Raw genomic sequence first — 20755 nt, 5'->3', positions numbered from 1 at the left:
AAGCCATCTACGAAAAGCCCATAGCAAATATCATTCCCGATGGGAAAACACTGGGAGCCTCTCCCCTAAGGTCAGGAACACGACAGGGACGTACACTCTCACCACGGCTACTCAACATACTACTACAAGTCCTAGCTTCAGCAATCAGGCAGCAAAAAGAAATAAAAGGCATTCAAATTGGCAAAGAAGAGGTCAAACTCTCCCTCTTCGCAGATGACATGATACTGTACCTAGAAAACCCAAAAGACTCCACCCCAAGATTGCTAGAACTCCTACAGGAAATTCGGCAGCGTGGCAGGATACCAAATCAATGCCCAGAAATCAGTGGCATTTCTATATACTAGCAATGAGACTGAAGAAAGAGAAATTAAGGAGTCAGTCCCATTGACAATTGCACCCAAAAGCATGAGATACCTAGGAATACACCTAACCAGAGAGGTAAAGGATCCCTACCCGAAAAACTATAGAGCACGTCTGAAAGAAACTGAGGAAGACACAGAGAGATGGAAAACTATTCCATGCTCCTGGATTGGAAGAATTCATATATTGGGAAAATGTCCATGTGACCCAGGGCAATTTACACATGGAACACAATCCCTATCGAAATACATTGGACTTTCTTCAGAGAGTTGGAACAAATCATCTGAAGATTACTGTGGAATCAGAAAAGACCCCAAGTAGCCAGGGGAATATGAAAAAAGAAAACCAGAGCCAGGGCATCACAATGCTGGATGTCAAGTTGTACTACAAAGCTGTGCTCATCAAGACAGTGTGGTACTGGCACAAATCAGACACACAGGTCAATGGAACAGAACGGAGAATCCAGAAGTGGACCCTCAACTCTATGGTCAACTAATATTCGACAAAGCAAGAAACACCATCCACCGGAACAAAGACAGTCTCTTCAATAAATGCTGCTGGGAACATTGGACAGCCACACGCAGAGGAATGAAACTGGACCATTCTCTCAAACCACCGAACACAAAGAGAAACTCAAAATGGATGAAAGATCTAAATGTGAGACAGGAAGCCATCAAAATCCGAGAGGAGAACACAGGCAACACCCTTCTGGAACTTGGCCAGAGCAACTTCTTGCAAGATACATCCATGAAGGCCAGGGAAACAAGAGCCAAAATGAATCACTGGGACTTCATCAACATGAGGAGCTTCCGCACAGCAAAAGAAACGCTCAAAAAAACTAAAAGACAACCCACAGAATGGGAGAAGATATTTGTAAATGACCGTCAGATAAAGGGCCAGTGTCCAAGATCTCTAAAGAACTCATTCTACTCTACAGCAAAGAAACCAACAATCCAATCATGAAATGGGCAAAAGACATGAACAGAAATGTCACAGAGGAAGACATAGACGTGGCCACCAAGCACATGAGACAATGCTCCGCATCACTCGCCATCAGGGAAACACAACTCAAAACCACAATGAGATACCACCTCACACCAGTGAGAATGGTGAACATTAGCCAGACAGGAAACCACAAATGTTGGAGACGATGTGGAGAAAGGGGGACCCTCCTGCACTGTTGGTGGGAACGTGAACTGGTGCAGCAACTCTGGAAATCTGTGTGTGGGGGGCTTCCTCAAAGACTTCAAAATAGAGCTGCCGTGCGACCCAGCAATTCCACTGCTGGGGATTTACCCCAAAGATATGGATGCAGTGAAACGCCGGGACACCTGCACCCCGATGATTATAGCAGCAATGTCCACAACAGCCACACTGTGGAAGGAGCCTCGGTGCCCACCGACAGATGAATGCATAAAGATGTGTTCTACCTATGTAATGGAGTATTACTCAGCCAATAAAAATGACAAATACCCCTATTTGCTTCCACGTGGAGGGACCTAGAGGGTATTATGCTGAGTGAAATAAGTCAATGTGAGAAGGACAAACATTATATGGTCTCATTCATTTGGGGAATATAAAAATTAGTGACAGGGAATAAAGGGAAAGGAGAGAAAATGAGTGAAAATATCGGTGAGGGTGACAAAACATGAGAGACACCTAACTATAGGAAAAGAACAAGGGGTAGTGGAAGGGGAACTGGGTGGGGGGTTGGGGTGACTGGGTGATTGGAACTGAGGGGGGCACTTGGTGGGATGAGCACTGGGTGTTATGCTACATGACAGCAAACTGAACTCCAATAAAAAAAATCGTTTGAGGGATCCCTGGGTGGCGCAGCGGTTTGGCGCCTGCCTTTGGCCCAGGGCGCGATCCTGGAGACCCGGGATCGAATCCCACATCGGGCTCCCGGTGCATGGAGCCTGCTTCTCCCTCCGCCTGTGTCTCTGCCTCTCTCTCTCTCTCTGTGACTATCATAAATAAATAAAAAATTTAAAAAAAAATTAAAAAAAAAATCGTTTGAAAAAGAAGGGTGAACCCGCGGCGCCCGGCCCTGCGTCTCCACACTTGGGGAGCAGCATGGGGCAAGCGGGACGCAGGCCACCCGCTCTCCTCTTGCTGCTGCTGCGTGGGCTCTGCTTCCTTGTGCTGGGCCCGGGGGGCGGGTTCTGGGCCGGCTGCTGCCGAGGGGGGTGTGGGAGGCCCTCGCCTTCATCTCTCTTGCACACCCATGCTTGCGCTCTCGCTTGGTGTGTGTGTGTGTGCGCGCGCGTCTGCCGGCTGCTCAGCCCCATCGGGGAGACCAGACTGGGGCTCTTGGTCGGCGCTGCCGGATGTGGGGACACCTTCCCGAGTAGGCCACAGACGCAGCAGGAACTGTCCTCCCACGTCCTCTGTGGGGCCTGGTCCTTGTCAGGGAGCCGACCAGATGCCCTCGGGAGACACAGCCGCGGCCTTTCCTCCTGCCTCTGCTCTGCCCGTGGGGCCTGAGCTACCCCAGGCCCGCAGGCCGTGTGCCCGCTGCTCCGTGGGGCTGTCAGGTTTCCTGGGACCTTCCCTCGGGGGCTGTCCTGGGGGCTGAGGAGGACTCCTTTCTGTGAAGTGATGAGCACTAGGTGTTATATGCAACTGATCAATCACTCCATTCTACCCCTGAATCTCATACTACACTATATGTTAACTAACTTGAATTTGAATACAATCTAAAAAAAAGAATGAAAAAAATCACACATTCTTGTGTACAGTGAACAAAGAACTCTGCATCCAATTAAAAAAGCAGTAATGGGGCACTCGCTATGTGCATCATCAGTTACCAAGAACTTGCTCACCACCATCTTTCAGGTATTAACAAATCACAATTTCTAAGCTTTTTTTTTATTAAATCAGGGACTTCCGCTTCCTGAGAAGATACACACATACTTACATGGTGCAAGCCAAAGCCCCCATCCCAACAACCAGAAAAGGCTGGTTACGCACAGATGTGCTCCTGGCGATAGTCAGGAAGCTGTCAGATGCCCAGAGCTAGGTAAAGGATCCGTGCAGAGGACAGAGAGCCCTTCCCTGGGGAGGCTGATGATGGGGCACCATTTTGTCCCCAGGCCACTTGCCGATTCCAGCTCAGGACATCAGCTCCACTGGGATAAGAGGACACCACCACCATACAGTGACACACTGGAAACTCAAGGAGGCCCAGATGCAAGGCTGACGTTCCCACAGGACGTGTGCTTTGGCAAGGTGGGAGGTGAAGGGGACGGGACCGAGCGAAGCTTACCGTGGCCTCGCAGTACCTACGGGATGGGATGAGCCTCTGCTAGCGAGAACGGGTCTCCCACAAGCACAGACCCACCCACGTGGGAGCTGCCAGACGACTGAGCTGCATGGGGCAGAAGACTAAGTATGACGCTCCAAATCCCTGAAAGGACTAGCGTAGTGCTTGTGAGGCCTTCCAGTGCTGAGGACAAAGAGCCTGCTTCTGTCTAGTGGGTCTCAATCAAAACACAGAGTGTCCACAGGGGGAAAACAGGGACAAATTACAGGGGCACCGACGGCCAGCTCAAAGCACCAAAGAGAAGAAGGGACTATCGACCAACCAAATAAACCATCTGGCCCTCGATGTTCTTTCATTCACCGTGTTAGGCACACATCCAAAGAATTACCAGAAACGTACACGGGAAGGAAAATGCAACCAGTAATTCAGAATAAAAATAAGCAAAGACTGTGAAGTAAGTAAGATCATCTTGGTAAGAAAAACAGGTAACAAGATGGACAGAAGTGGATGCAACAGATGGAGAACTGAATGAGAAGAGTGTAATGCATATGAAGAAATCACATGGATATTCTAGACCTATAAAATAAACTATCTTTCATCAAACATTCATCGATGGCTTGACAGAAAACTCAGATGGCATAGGAAAGGACAAGATTGGTGGGTTCTGACACAGAGCACACAGACAATACCAAAACCGGAGAGCAAGCAGGAGAAGCAATGAAAAGAACAGAAGACACATGGTCCACAGCAAAAGGCCCATCATACTTGTACTTGAGGTCCCAGGGAAAGAGGGACAGAGACAGAAGCAACATCCAGGGAGAGAACAGCCAAGGATCCCAAACTGCAGAAAGACACCAACTCCCACATTCAAGAGGCAGAATGAAAACACATGTGCGCTTACAGGCACACACAGCACACGCGTGCACATGTACACACAGGCATGCATCACACACAGGTCACGTGATCATCAAAATACAGAAAAACAAAAAAAGGGAAATCCTAAAAGCAGCTGTGGCGGGGGGGTGAGGGTTGGGAAGAGACACCGCCTTCAAAAGAACAGTACGTCGTGTAGAAAGACAATAGGGGAAAATCAAGTTCTGGCCATTTGGGGTTTGGAGGGAGACTGGAGGAAAATAGTATATTTGAATCAGATTTTTAAAAAACCTTTTAGGTAACGTATTGAGTAGTCAGCTAAGTATTCAAAAATTTACGACATGTTATTTAAATTTCACAACTTTCTGAACTAAATATTATTATTACTTCCTCTTACACATAGAAACTCTAAGCTCCTTGCCAAAGGCCTCACAATTCCCAAGTCACGGAATGAAGACACAGGCCCAGAGCTGTCTGAAACGACGGTGATGCTCGCAAACACTCTGCTACCATAGTGCTTCATCCAAAGAGAAGGAGGCATGAGCACTTGTGGAATGATGTCAGAGTTATAATATGCAAAGATTAAAGACCAGAAAATAAAGGGGGTGGGGGCCAACTCAAAGCTGCAGGGGACAGAGAATAAAGCGGTGTAACCAAGTTAAAGTGACAAGTAAACAGGAAAACCGTGAACCACGCTTGCTCGACGCAGTGAGTGAGAGCGATGGAAACACGGCATTTGATCAAATCACACTATTTACTTTTTTCTCACTCTGCTAACAGTTTAAGACCACGGATATAATGATACAATACGATTAAACTTTAAAACACGTATGGGGTTTCATTGCATAATCATAATGAATTCTCAGAAGACAACACAGTATATTAAGTGATGAGATCACTAGTAGAAAAAATATAAATCTTTTTTAATAGTTAAATTATAAAACAGGAGAATAACTATGACAATTTCATCAACATTGCAATGCATTAAAAAACTACGAAACTATATACTGAAATACAAAAAATCTCAAATTCCCAAATGAGTAACTAGGGGAGTTCATGATGCGCAAAATACCAACCGTGAAATGAGCATCTTTTAAATATATAAAAATAGAGGATAAATCATGGAATAAAGGCTTCCTTATTTTAACCTACCTCCAAGCCATAAACATGTAAGAATATGTTGGCAGGAAGAGACTGGAAAAACAGCTCTTACCCGGAGGATCATAGAAGAGACCACCCAAGGGAAATAGCCCTGAAGTCACGTAGCAGGGCCTCAACCATCGGACCCAGGCACCGAACCCATCACAATACACAAGAGCAGGACACTGCAGGGGGTTCGAGATTCACTCGCACCCTAGTAGCTCATGTGAGGAAACGTAAATGCGGCTGGTCCTGATTAACCTGCTGCATCTGAATGACCTGTGGACAGACTGGACAGAGGAGAGGACGGACAGAGGAAAAGAGACTTGCGGGTTCCTCAGACCAGTAAAAGAAAAGCCACAATGACCAAACCTCGTGGGACATGGCCCAGGCACCACCTGGACAGGTGGTTTCTGACATTACAGAACATCAGGGCTCAGGAGACGATGGAATCTCCCAAAACCATCCAGTTCAACAAACTCCAATTCAGACTCGCTACGAATGTGACTGCCTAAATCTGTCTTGATGTTACACATAATCCTGGACACGAATATTAAGTCCCTCCTTGAAGCCCTTTGTTACTCAGAGTTAAGACGTCCGCAGTCCACCGTTTGCCCTGACAAGCTGCTCTCGGGGATGCCGCTGCGGCCTCTGTCCTTTTCACCTGACCTGCAGGAGGACCGCCAAAGGCTTGCTCCTCTACCCCACACCCCGTCTCCACACCCGCCGGAGGTGCAGGCTGCAGCTACAGGCCACCACACCTCTCGAAGGCGTACCTTCAGGCCGGGCCTCTGCCTTTCCTTCCGCAAGTACTTCCTTCCCCGTCCACACCTCCACCTGGACATCTACCTGAGAGTATTGCCAACCCATCATCTATCTCTCAGTTCCCGAAGGCTCTCTTCTCCACGTCCCTTAAAGGTACCCACATGCCCTCAGCCCACTTCTTTCCTGATCCCTCCTCCTCTCCCATCCCATAATCCATCCTTCAGGCCGGGCCATGGGCTGTGCCTTCAGGGTTGACCGTCTGCCTGGCCACTCTTAGCACCCGGGTCCACACCACCATCATCTCTTCCTGGAACAAGATCTTTTCAGCGCTCTCCCTGCTCCAGTGCGTTCTGTCTGCCACGACCTTCCGACTCAGACCATGACCTCCACACACTCTTAGGGCACGTGAAGAATTTTGAAAGACAGCAGTTAGGTCCAGATGGTTTACAGCTGTCGATTCCTGATCCCTGGCTCAGCTAGTCCTTCCTGTCCCTGAAAGCTGACCAAAGCTCCTGAGGTAGCACCCGATGCCATTTCGCCTTCACCACATCCTACCCCATCACCGCTTTTCTGTCACTTACCAGAACGAAGGCCTCCCCCTTGCTCCTCCTGTACTGTGCTCCACAGTGAGTGGTAAAAGGCACTGGAACACCACAGAATCCCCTGTTAACCACAAAGCCTTTCTAAAGTCAAGGCGTCACTGAGCCTGGGACAGAACATCCAGTCTCCTTCTTTGCGTTCATTTCCATAAAAAGAGGAGCATGACAGCAGACACACGCCACCTGGCCTAAATTCATCTGCCCTAAATTCAGGGACAGTGACGATGGGATGGTGAGAGTGGTGGCGGTTCCTGCTGAGAGATCCTGCCTCCTCAATCCCGAAGGATCATCAGGGAAGGGCATCAGGCTGACTGGGAGCCACGCACAAAGAGAACAGGAAAGAAAGGCCGGAGACAGCGGAAACTCAACTCACCGAGGCAGAAAGATCACGGCAAAAACCTATACTATCTCGAAGCATGAAATTACCTCAGGTTTGCTTTAAAAAAAAAAAAAGAAAAGAAGAAAAGAATCCTGGGAAATAATTCACACACGCTATCTACAAAGTCACAATGCTGAGTCAGGAGCCAGAGCCCGCCCACTCACACATGCCTCGGTCTGTCTCAGTTATGTATTTTCTGTGATATTTCAAGGAGGAAGAGGTGAAAGATGCTACATGAATTTCCAGTAAACCAATTTTACGTCAGTAAAAGAATCCTTTCTCAGAACTGATATATATATATATATACACACACACACACACACATATATATTTAATATTATATAACATAAGATATATCTTTTCTTAAACGTTTATTCAAACTTAGAGGAACAGTATCATTAAGGTTTTACACAAAGAATATCGGGTACTATAAATTTTTACTAAGCCCATATATCTACCCCCTCATCAAGAAGGTAAGCACCTTCCTGCTTATTCATTCCTAGCATGCCCTTGTTAACATTACATGAACTTCGAAAACAGTGTAATTCATCGTACCGTAATGACATACTATAAACATATATAATATACAAACAACATATCTAATAATCATTCAAACTTCATTTCGAAGCCCCACAGCATATCATTTATGTTTACTATTAATTTCCACCAGACTTTACATCACCCTGGTCATTCATGGGTACAGGAACTGAAATTTTATAAACTCTCTCTCCATCTTGCTAAGAGAGGCATCCCAATGGCATTATATTTCATGTTTAAAAATTACCAATCATACTATTAATTTTGCCGTTTATATCAATTGTGCATCAGTACTATTTCGGATAACAATTCTTTCTGACCGATTTTCACACTTAGAACACTGTAGCCAAAGACACTAAAACTTTAGAAACCTTACTTCCATGTGTATATATACGGGTCTGTACATGTACACACATACACACAGGAAAATGACAGGATACTTATTAAAACATCTTCCTATTATAAAAACCATAAAATAAAATCTATGGAGGAAATGAAAGAGACAGGAGTTCAAGAAGAAAAGCAAATATAATTGTTCTGACAGTGAAAACGGAGAGCTCAGTCAGGTAAAGTTCAAAGGGATGATAGCATCAAATTATCATGGTAGTAACGTTCTATTGGATACATATTCAACAGTGAGATATAACATACTTTTACAAGGTCAACTGTTCCCATCCACTAGAAACTCCATCCTGTACTATTGATACTTGAGATGAAAATGTTTGAGGTCCAATTTAAAAATGGGGAGGGACTGACAGTTTTGACAAATTATGGAGGGAGATCTTGAGCACTCTGCTGAAGCACAACCAGTGTGACTGCTTGCACAAAGAACACAAGTCTCGCACCACCACCGTCACGGCCCTGCAAGACACAGTGGCTTGGCTGCTCAACCTTTCATAAAGCCCTCGTGCCCTCATGCAAGGGTCACAGCCACAGTGGCCCTGCTCAGTGAAGCCAACGCCCCAATGTCTTCCCACTTCAGAATCGGCACCTCTCTATTCCCTCCACCTGGAATGCTCTTTGACATAATCCCTCTCATCATTCAAGATTCGACTCTAAATGCCTCAGAAAGAATGCTCGGACTTTTAGTTTGGTTATGTGTGTATTACGGTACTCTGCATGGTCATATTTTGTGTCATTTCTTACAACTGCATGGGAATCCATGACTATCTCAAAGAAAAGTCTTTACAAAACACTCTGGGGCTGCCTTCTGCAAAAGATCTATCTGCAACCGCTAACCTCTGCCATGACTCCCCCCTACCCTTCGTCACTTCCTTGCCTGTCACCCAACATCATTCCTCCACAGTACCCACTGCTTTCTGAAATTACTGATTGGTAAGTATTAATATCGATGGAAACCACATGATCTCAGTCATTTACCGCCGTTGACACATACAGGCCCAAGGTAACACAACACAGCTAGTCTACTACCCTGAAGGGACTGTGCACTTTGAAGACTTTGGGAAATGTTCACTGTGCCTACAGAGTAGTCCCATGCTCATTCTGTCATTTCTGCGGTGAGTAGCACCATATTAAGAGGTATCGAGGGCAGCCCCGGGGACACAGTGGTTTAGCGCCGCCTGCAGCCCAGGGCGTGATCCTGGAGACCCTGGATGGAGTCCCACGTCGGGCTCTCTGCATGGAGCCTGCTTCTCCCTCTGCCTGTGTCTCTGCCCCCTCTCTCTCTCTCTGTGTCTCTATGAATAAATAAAAAAAAAATCTTAAAAAAAAATAAAGGAGTTGTCGAGAAGAAGTGAAAGGTACTCCTCCACCCTCTGGTACAGAATGTGTTTTCATGTGAGGCTCAGGGAGCAGTAGTGGGTTACTCTCGACTATACTGCTCTCAGTGACATCAAGCACTAACCCACTAAGAGACTTAGGCGTGCCTCTGCTGTTATGACATTTTGGTCAAAATGGCAAAGTGCATCTTAATTACAGTTTCGACAGGTATGGACTTATAGGTGTCATATATTCAACGACCTTTCCGGTTCAGGATATAACTGAGTACACTTAGGAAATGTAAAGTTAACAAATTAAAGCTCTGACAGATGATAGGACAGAAAATTCTATCCAGAGTTTCACCGATACCATGAAATTATCCTTTTGATGGCCCACATTTGTGATGCTCTAAATATATGCCCCCCCCCAAAAAAAGAACAAAATAAATAAATATATGCACAGTGTAAAGTAGTCAATCTGGATTTCTACAAAAGGACACTGAGCACAAAATGGAAACATAAAGACCGTTCTATGAAATGAATCTCATAAACTATCGACCTAAGAACATTATAGGTTTAAACTAAACAGTCTTTGACTACATGATCATTTATCATACTCAAGATAAAAATAGTTTAAAAAATAGTTGATAATTGATGATTAAGACAAAATTCGTACAACATTGAAATAGCTATCTACAGACATTGTAAATTTTTAGGAAGACACTCTGAAACATCAATACGATTGCAAACACACTCGCACGTGCATATTCTGGTACGATGAACTTGAAAATTAACAAGCTATGTTGGAGTTACAAATAATGGTCCTAATTAGTCTTTTCCTGAAGTAGTAAACAGAAATACTACCTCAGAGTTTTCTGATCAGTGACAAAGTCATTAATAAATGAAATCAAAATGGTTATCAATCAATAAAAAACTGTATTTGTGAGGGAAACATTTACTGCTACGCTAGGCTTCCATTCCGTATAGGCAACAGATTCATTTTAGTATGTAAAATGCTTGGGGTTGAAGAACGCTTTCGACAAGAAATGATAAAGATTTTCCCCTAACACAGTAACAAAAGCATATATTCATGTTGTTTTTTTTTTTGAACTGCTCATCTTCCTAAAAAAATTAAGTAATGAGGAAGGCCATAAGATGGAAAATATAAATTGTAAGAAGCAAGAGGTTCATTTCCCTTAAACAAAACTCCCAGAAAGCAGACAAAATATAAATTGGAAAATATAAATTGTAAGAAGCAAGAGGTTCATTTCCCTTAAACAAAACTCCCAGAAAGCAGACAAGAAAAAAAGATAAAAGGCCTCAACAATTGGAAAAGTTGGGGAAGGAGGGGAAAATCTGAAAGCAAGCAAGATGAAAAATACCAGCTGACATATAACAGGGATAGAATGCAGTCTAAGCCCCAGACTCCTGAGCAAGGACGTATGCAAAATTAGCACGGGAACACAAAACTACAACAGAAAGACGGGACGCGTAGCATCGGGACCAAGTATCAAACAAAGCGTATCGAATTCGGAACTTGCTCATCAAACTGGATTAATTCTCCCTTTTGACGAAATGCGTTTTGAGTTCAGGTTATGTCACAGGAATATTTTTATGGAATGACTTAAAAAATGTAGAGAAAGGCTCTGATTCCTCTGACTCCCCTTAGGGAAAGAAAATCTTTGAATGCTGCTAAAGTTAATTAAAAGCCAAGAGGGATCGATGAAATGAGGGATTCAATACAGACTGTGACATTCTGGGCCAAAACCGAAGTGTCATCAAAAAGTAATGGTTTTGGTAGACCCTGGCTAACAAACGAGAAAGGACATCAAACACAAAGACTTTTTTGTTGTCAAGAATGGTAACACTGGCAAGAGAGAACCTCAAAATGACATACATACATACATAGCGACAAACTGAGTATGTATATTCAGCGTAAAGACTCACCAGAAGCAGGTGTCCATGCCTCTGTGGACAAAACCAAACCAAACCAAACCAAACAAAACAACTTTGGTTAACAGATCAACACTACATATTAAAATCCAGACACTATAAACTCTGGCACAGAGGCTGAAGCACACATTACATGAGAACACTGTTGCTGTCTCTATCTGGTGAAATACAAAGGAGTGTGAACCTCGTAAATGCAATTTTGGGTATCAAAGTCCAACTGACTCTTTGTAATGTGCTCTGGCTTTGCAATTCTCAACATAGCGGGTGATAACCTGATATAGAAGCGAATACTACCGGGACTTCAGTTAGCTGCATGTGAGTTGTTTAAATATCAAAAGGTGAAGTACGACAAATTAGGAATAAAACACAAATTTATGGAAAGGGTGCTTCAAAGAATGAAACCTGGATAAAACTCAAAAGCAGGAATCCTCCCAAGTGATCCTTTGCTACAAAATTAATTCACATTAGTGGAAGGCTTTGCTGTGCCCAGTGCTGGGAATGTTTTTGTCCTGTCGGGAACAGTTCACACAAAATACCGAATTTCCGTATGTCACCCTTATGTCCCGTTGCTTTGCTCAGAAAGAGCATCAAACCTCTGTGCTAAATTTAAAATGAATTACAATTTTGCTGGAGGTTTAATTGCTAAGTAATTTGTTTGAACAGTTTAAACCATTTACAATTTTAGTCAACATAAAAATTTGTGGGCAATCATACGGGAAAACTCATAAAACCACAGCTAAATTCCTAGGGATCAAAGTGTTATAGACTGAAATAGCCTTTAACAAATGATCATTATGATTGGATGTCATCTGCATTCCTATATTTTAATTCATTTGCATATGTAAGAAAAAGTAGAAAACCATTAGGTCGAGTGAAGGACTAAAAATTGCTTTTAAAGCAGCAACACTATGTAAATCTAAACAGAAATTCCAAACGTCCTGTCATTCTTCTGGGAGTTCAGAGCAAAAGTCGTTCTTACGTGAAAACGGAATTAAGGTTGAGAGCCCACAGGACTCCCTGACGGTGCTTCGTAAGTTAGAAAATGAGCCCATAGATAGGAGATCATAAAGACGCTTTTCTTCCAACAGAGAGGGCTTCCTTACTACTCACCCAGTTCCTGAACTCTGTCATGAGCTAGTGAACCCCTAGAACAAAGCTGAGAACAAAACCTGGGTTTCGGCACGACTCCACAGGTGAACTCAGAACCAGATTAAAACCAGGGCTTACGAGAGCTTTCCCACTGTCAGATTCACCCGTGGGTCATCGCTAATCCCACCGCAGACCAGTGAGAAGACAGCAAGCTCTCATCCCTGTAGGAGTGCGCCGTGGAAGCGTCACAAGCCAGAGACAGGGGGGTTGTGTCCCTCAGAGTGAAGCTACAGGAAATGGTTTCCTTCTTTTCATTTTGTCGTTCTTAAGGAACTTTCATAAAACAGCTTTAATCATGCAGTCTCCTTTAAAAATGTTCTCCTCATAAGGAAAACAGAAGAAAATTCAACCACCAAAGGTCACACCTGAAAATGCAGAACTTCAGAACTTGCGGGAGAAACACCTGGAAGACCTCTTTCCTTATACCATTTCATGGAAAGTTTCTCATGAGAAATTTACGTACTGGTTTGTGTTTTATGAATCAGACCCAAATAAAAAGAGAGACTTCTGCCACGAAACTTAAAGGGTAAGAAAATCTCCGTGTGCATGCCACTCCCAGCATCATGAGTCATGTTTTTCCTACGCGGACTGTTCCAGAGTCTCACCCTGATCCCCCCCCCCCGCACTGGTCCTTACAGATGCGCTAAAATGGATTACCACTGCAGTGGTTATCAGTCCTCCTCCGATATCCGAAGAAAACTAAAGACCGAGGAGGGTCCTCAAACTCCCAAGCCCGACCTGGTGAAAATGGCATTTAAATTCCTTAACACCCGAGAGGAAGTGGCTGAACTTAAGAGGCAGGCCAGGCTCCAGCAGAAGGTCCAACTCCAGACCCAAGCCTCGGTGGCAGCCCTGCGGCCGGCGGGCTCCGCGAGCCCGCAGAAAGGGGGAACCAACTGAACCCCGCCTGGGGCTTGCTTCAGATGTGGCACCGAGGGACAATGGGCCCGTCAATGTCCCAATCCCAAGAAGCCAACGCGGCAATGCCCTCCATGTCGAACGATGGGCCACTGGAAATCCGCCTGCCCGGGTCTCGGGGGATCCTCGGCGCCTCCACACAGAGGAAACCCTGAGCTGGGAAGTCCAGCCTTTCAACGACTCGGATTGGACGATGACTGACGGGGCCCAGACTCGGACACCCCCTAACCCAGGCCAAGCCCAGGGTCCTGCTCCAGGGAGCGGGGAAGCCCATCTCTTTCCTGTTGGACACGGGGGCGACTGACTCCATTGTGCCTTCCTACTCGGGGGCCAGCTTCCCCTCTCCAGTAGCGGTGATGGGAACTGATGGCACCTCCTCTATTCCACGGACTGCCCCCCTCCTCTCTTGCAGCCTGGATGGGTTCTCCTCCTCACGCTCCTTCCTTAGAATCCCTTCCTGCCCAGCTCCTCTTCGTCAAAAATCCTGACATCTATCTATCAGCTTCTCCTCGGCTAAGTCCTGCTACCCTCCTACCTACCCCCTCTGCTAACCCGGAACCCTCCCATCCCTGCTCTCAACTCCTGGAAGAGCTGACTCCTCCACATCCAGGACTTTCCAATCAGCCCTTCCCTAACCCTGACCAAATACTCTTTGTGGCCAGAGACACGCAGCATAGGCCGTCGTTACCCTAGACGCCATCCTAGAGGCAGTTCCCTCCTCCTCGGGACAAGCTCTCGGAAGGCAGAACTTAGAGCTCTCACCAGGGTTCCTCGCCTGTCCAAAGGGCAATGAGCTACCATAGACACGGACTCCAAATATCCCTCCCTCATCACACATACACATTCTGTCCTATGGCAAGAGCAAAGGCTTCTTCCAACCAAGGGAAGCCCCATAATCTATGGGCCCCTCATTTCAAAACTACTAGGGGCCCTCAGCCTTCCCACTGAAGTAGCCATTGTCCACTGTCGTGGACACCAATCCTCCAAGGACCCGGTGTCCTGGGCCAACAACAAAGCCGACTCAACTGCCAAGCCACTACCTTAGGCTCCTCACCAGCTCCCCTCCTCTTCCTCAACACACCACATTCCCCCCACTTACACAGATGAGGAAACTCACACACTAAAAGAGATGGGAAGAATAGCCGGGGAAAAAGACTGGATCTTCATTCAAAAGAAACTCGCTCTTCCAAACCATTTAGCTCCTATGATCATTTCAGACATACGTCAATCCCTACACATTGGTCCCAAGGCCTTACACCAGTTCCCAGAACCCATTTTCTACTACCCACATCTCCCAAAGGTAATTGGAGAGGTGCATTAGTCTTGCAAAACCGGCTCCACTGTAAATGCTGAAGGGGGAATTCGCGGGCCAGGACCCAATCACCAGCTCCACGGCTACTAACCTGGCAAGGACTGGCAGCTTGACTTTTCCCACATGCCGCACAATAAATCCTTTCACTACCTATTAACCTCAGTGGATGCCTTTACAGGGTGGGCAGAGGCTTTCCCCACAGCTCGGGAGATGGCGGATGTGGCAGCCACCATACTCACCGAACACATCATTCCGAGATTCAGCCTCCTGGAGATCCTACAATCTGACAACGGCCCGGCTTTCATCTCCAGCATCACCCGGCAAGACTCCAAGAGCCTAAATATTACCTGGAAACTCCATATCCCATATCACCCCCAGTCTTCGGGTAACATAGGGTGGGCTAACGGCCTTCTCAAGGAACATCTCACCAAACTTACTCTTGAAACCCCACCTGTCCTGGCCAACCCTCCTCCCGCTGGCTTTAACAAGGCTCAGAGCCACCTCTAGAGGGCCGTCGGGCCTAGTCCCTTTGAGCTTCTCTACGGGGCGGCCCTTCCTGCTCACTTAAAATCTTCCATCATCACCTCCTCCTCTCCTATCTTACTTACCTACCTTCCCTAACTCTTCTAAGAGCCCTCCTGCAGGCCCATGTGGATTCAATCACCCGTACTCCAGGAGCACCCACCTACAGGCTAACCCAACTCAGGACCAGGGCCCCTTCTCCTGGATAAAACTTATCCAACAAGGCACTTCCCTCGCCAGCCTTTCCTGCATGGGCAATCTGTCCCACCGTTTTATCTGTGCCGCGTTAGACAAAACTCCCCTTGTGGCCATTCCCCTCCCCAAGTGCATTCAGCTGCACCAGCCCTGCACCCACACCTCCAGCGCCTGCCTCATCCCTCTCTCACTAATGTTGCCCTATTTACTGACCCTCTCAACCATCAATTCCCCTTCTGTTATTCCACCCCGAACTCATCCCTGTGCAACGTCACCCGGTCAAAAGTCACCTCTCATCATGCTGCTATTGGCCGATTCTTTTGGTGCCAGGGCTCCCTATCTAAATCTCTCAATACCTCTGCCTCCCTCCTGTCTGCCTGTCTCCCAAGTTCTGCGATTAACCATCTATAGTCAGGCAGAAGTAGCCCTCCTCACCAGCCCCCCCCCCCCCGGAAAAGCAGAAACGAGTGATCTTTCTCCCACTGGTTGTTGGGGTCTCCCTGGCCTCAACCCTGGTGGCCACTGGGTACGGGCGGGGCCCTTATTCCAGTCTGCAGATTCCTCCAGGGACCTATCCGAGAGGCCTCAGATGGCTATCGAGGCTTCAGCAGAGTCTTTTGCTTCCCGACAACGCCAAATAAACCCGGTGGCCCAGGTAGCTCTACAGAACCGATGTGTCTTGGACCTCCTCACGGCCGAGAAAGGAGGAACTTGTACGTGTCTCAATGAAGATCGCTACTACTACATCAACGAAACAGGTGGAGTGGAAACCAATCTCCACATCCTCGCCAAAGGTCGGGAGTCTCTCCAAACACAGTATCACCCTGTCGGCCCAACTACACCCCAATGGTGGCAGACCCCACTAACCACATGGCTCCTCCTCTCTCTAAGCCCACTCCTGATCCTTGGCATACTATTAATGGTGGCCCCTTGCTTTCTCCGAATCATCAAGGAAGGAATCCACGAAATATCTCAGTTATCAATCAACTAACTTGTTTTATATCCCTACGCTGGCCTGCCCACCTCCGACAGGCACCACGACGCCCCGAAATCAGCAGGAAGCAGCCGGATCTGAATCGTCACCCCATTATAACATAACAAAAAGATCTGAATGTTGGGCCAGCGAGACTGGGGACCTCAAAACGGCCGACCCCAGGCCAGCAACCTCCCAATAAGGCCGCCTTGTGGCCCTACCCTAACTTAGCACACCAAGACCTGTAACCCTTGCCCTAATTGGAATGCCGCCCTGCCCCCATCTTCCCACGGAAAACTCTTTATAGACCCCCCTGCAGTTGGCTTGGGCGCGACTCCCCCCCCCCCCCCCCCCCCCCCCCGCGGGCTGCATAACCTAGCCAGGGAGCGCCGCCCATTAAAAGCCTGTTTCAACAAAAAGAAATAAATAAAAATAAAAGCCTGTTTCGACCAACTTTTGCCTGGCCTCTCTTCCAGTTCACTACCGATCAGATTAAACCTGACATAAACCATGGTCCTTTTGTACCAAACTGCCACTTAAAGACTGTGACAGCTAATCTCTACGTTGTTAGGAACTATATCGTTCCAAGATGTGTGAAACTGGCAGGGACATAAATTCCAGACATCATTCACCCTTGGCTTTGAAACGGGCTCATGGTATCTGGTATTAGGCAATGTTCTTTGGAATTTGTAGACGAATCTGACCACATCTAGCTTCAGATGTGGAAAAAAAGACATCTTATTTAGCAAAGTGATAATGCAGTGTTTTAAATACATCCCAGCTTAAAAATAAATAAATAAATAAATAAATACATACATACATACATCCCAGCTTAGATGACACACGATACTTTTCTCAATGGTTCCGGGGAGCCTCAGTCGTTGTGATTTGATAGCACGCAAAGTCAATGAGAAACAGACACGCGGAATTTGAAGCACAAAGGTACGGTCTTTCTGGATCTTCACATTTGTTTCAGTTTCTCACTAATGACTCTTCAAGGCCTTGAATACATTAGTCACCTTTTTAGGCAACTTCTATGATTAAAAATAAGAGAAGAGCAAGTAGGACGTTACCTATGCATTTGGTTGAGTCTTCGAACTCTAAAGATGATGATGAGACCACCAGTCCATGCGGTGTCAAACTTAACAATGTAGCAGAGGCAACAAGAAACTGCTCGACCCAGGAGTAGGTGGGAGTGAAGGCTCACCGGAGGAATCATTCTATACCATAATCGACAGTCTGTACACGTCACTGCCTCAGGCTTGGCTCGGCTTCATCTGGTGCACATCTGTTGGTCTCACCCAGGAATTCAAGAAGGGCACTGAACACTAGTGATGAAACGGCTCTGCAAGGATATTCTGATTGTTCCATCACACGGGCCTCTTAACAATCCTAGTTTCCCAAACTGCATTCTCAGTGTTTTTCTCCAAAACAATGAGGTGCCAACCTTTATCTGAACTCTTGAATACCACCTCCGCCTGTGGCTGTCCTGTTGTGGGGACACCTTTCGCAGCTGCATGCTTTCCCCGTTTCTCATTGTGTCCCCTGCCAAGTTTGGACCCCTAGAATACCTACCCTTGTCCTGTGCCCAGGCTTGCCGTGTGGGTGATTCATTCACTTGGACATTCTGCTGTGGGCTTTGTCCTCTCAGGGCTCGCGATATTTACAGATATTTACATTCCTTCCCAAGCTTTGCTGTAGGCCAAATCCTTGCTCCTCACCTGGTCCCATCTGGTCTATCCAGACTCAAAAAAAAAAAAAAAAAAAAAAATCACAACCCACAGTCAAAATAAAGGAGGAGCAGGTGGAGATTTTTCTAAGCCAAGACCCTGAAGACGAACACTGAGGAAGACGGACTCTACGTTTACTGGTGTGAGGATGAAAAGAGATACTCAGGATGATGCATATTACACAACATCTCACAAGCTTTCCGTGCCTGAAGTATCTAGCCCGTTGTTCATTCCGTGCAAAACTGTGAGACGCAGGCACTCTTTCAGAGCAGAGCCTTCTGGGACAATATGGGCCAACATGTATAAAATATGGGAATGATCACCAAAATTAACCCGATTAAACTCAAACAATGGACTTAATTTTTTATCATCTCCTTATTTTTGTTAAAGATTTATTTATTTATTCATGATAGATATAGAAAGAGAAAGAGAGAGACAGAGACACAGGAGGAGGGAGAAGCTGGCTCCATGCTGGGAGCCTGACTCGGGACTCGATCCCGGAACTCCAGGATCGCGCCCTGGGACAAAGGCAGGCGCCAAACCGCTGGGCCACCCAGGGATCCCGATCATCTGCTTCCTAATCCCCATCTCCCTACAAAGGTGGTCAACGATTCATTATGTTATTATCTGTTTCTCACTGCAACATTTCTATCTACCCGTATCCATCCATTTGCTTATGACTGAAACCAGGCAGCCATATCTCTTTCTACATCTAACCCATGACCGTTCTAATTTAAAATATATTTTACATCCATCTTATTATTTTCTTCTCTATAGTCAGCACCCAGGTCACATTTATATGTCCCATTATCATCTCTCACTAGAACTAATATCATTGCATTCTGGCTAGCTTTCCCACTTGTAACTCAAATCTTTTCAATTTTTTAAAGACGAATTTTACTCTTTGAGAGAGAGGATGAGAGAGAGTGCATGAGTCAGGGCGGGGAGGGGCAGAGGGAGAGGGAGAAGCAGACGCCCCACTGGGCAGGGATCCTGACGCAGGGCGGATCCCAGGACCCTGGGATCCTGACCTGAGCAGAAAGGCAAAGGCTCAACTGACTGAGCCCCCCACCCACACACCAGGTGTCCCTAACTCTGTTCTTTTCTGAATCATTCCCAAACCCACAACAGGTAGCCTAATAGTGCAAAGCCCCAAACATCATTATGTTGTTACTTTGCTTATTAGTTCTCTTCAAAGTCCTCTCCTTGCACCTTGGATGAAATCAAAACCCTCTGAGCCAATAAAGCCTGGTGTGATCTAGTCCATGCTGACTTCTTTAGTCACATCTAATGCTGCTCTCCTATCTATTAATTATGTTCCACCTGCCCTGACCATTTTTCAATCTTTCTCAATTTTGGAGACTCCCATCAATATTTTTTTTTTTACATTCTTCAACGTCTCAATTGCTATTAAGATTTCCTATGTAGGAACTTAGCCTTACAACGTTCATCAGATATGTTATTTCTTTAACGAGGTCTTCCCTGAACCTCCAATTTAAGCTACTTCTCTCCATTATGATATTATATGGTACGTTGTCATTTTCTTTCATAGCACCTTTCCCACTTTTCTTGGAGCCACTTCTTTGTATGAATATTTCTAAAGTGACTGTCCTCTGGATAGGCCGTGAGCACACTCCGTGGGAACATGGGTCTTTTGTTTTCCACTCTATGGCAATGGCTGGTACAGGGACTGGCACATCGTTGGCACTCAATATATCTGTCCAATGAGTGAGTGGAAATTCTGTATCTTATAGTTTATTTGTTCAATTATTCAATAAGCTATTATCTTGTGTAAAGCACGGTCTTCACCTCATTGGGTACAGCAGAGACAGAAAGATGCAAAAGTTCCTGCTCTGGTGAAGCTTCTAGAGTGGGAAACCAGTAATTAGCAACGAATACAAAACATCACATCGCATTTTAGAAAGAGACATGTAGCAAAGAAAAAATGGAGCAGGACAACGGAAATGAGGGGTGCCAGGGAGATGGGATTTACAGTTAGAATAAATGATCAATGTAGGCCTTCATGAACAGTTTACCTCTGGGAACAGACTTGAAGCAAGTGAAGGCTTTCTAAGAGAAATTCGAGACAAAGAATTTTCTAGGCGAGGGAACGGGCTAGAATGAGTCCAAGAGTGGGCACTTGTATGGGTTTCTGAGAAACAGTAAAGGAAGACACAGAGTGGTCAGGAAGGCAGACGTAGAGGTTGTGATAAAAGAGACAAGGAAGGGCAGTCAGATCACGTAGGCCTTTTGACCACCATCCTCACTTTGGCTTTTACAGTGACTGAGCTGGGTGAGCCTTCAAATGGTTTCAGAAGAGTCATAGGATCTTACTTTTGCTTTAAGTGGATTGAGATGGCTGCTCCG

The 20755-nt window shown here is 46.0% G+C and overlaps 1 protein-coding gene across 2 annotated transcripts in view; it reads right to left on the bottom strand.

Annotated features, from left to right (window-relative positions):
* Positions 1 to 20755, bottom strand: part of LOC140599622 (uncharacterized) — a 122379-nt gene that overhangs the window by 70153 nt on the left and 31471 nt on the right. The gene's annotated exons all lie outside the window — the stretch shown is intronic.

This window comes from Vulpes vulpes, chromosome 7 (genome assembly GCF_048418805.1).
Source record: "Vulpes vulpes isolate BD-2025 chromosome 7, VulVul3, whole genome shotgun sequence".
NCBI classification, from domain to species: Eukaryota; Metazoa; Chordata; class Mammalia; order Carnivora; family Canidae; genus Vulpes; species Vulpes vulpes.
Note: the sequence above shows the minus strand (reverse complement) of the source record. Positions and strands in the feature narration are given on the sequence as shown.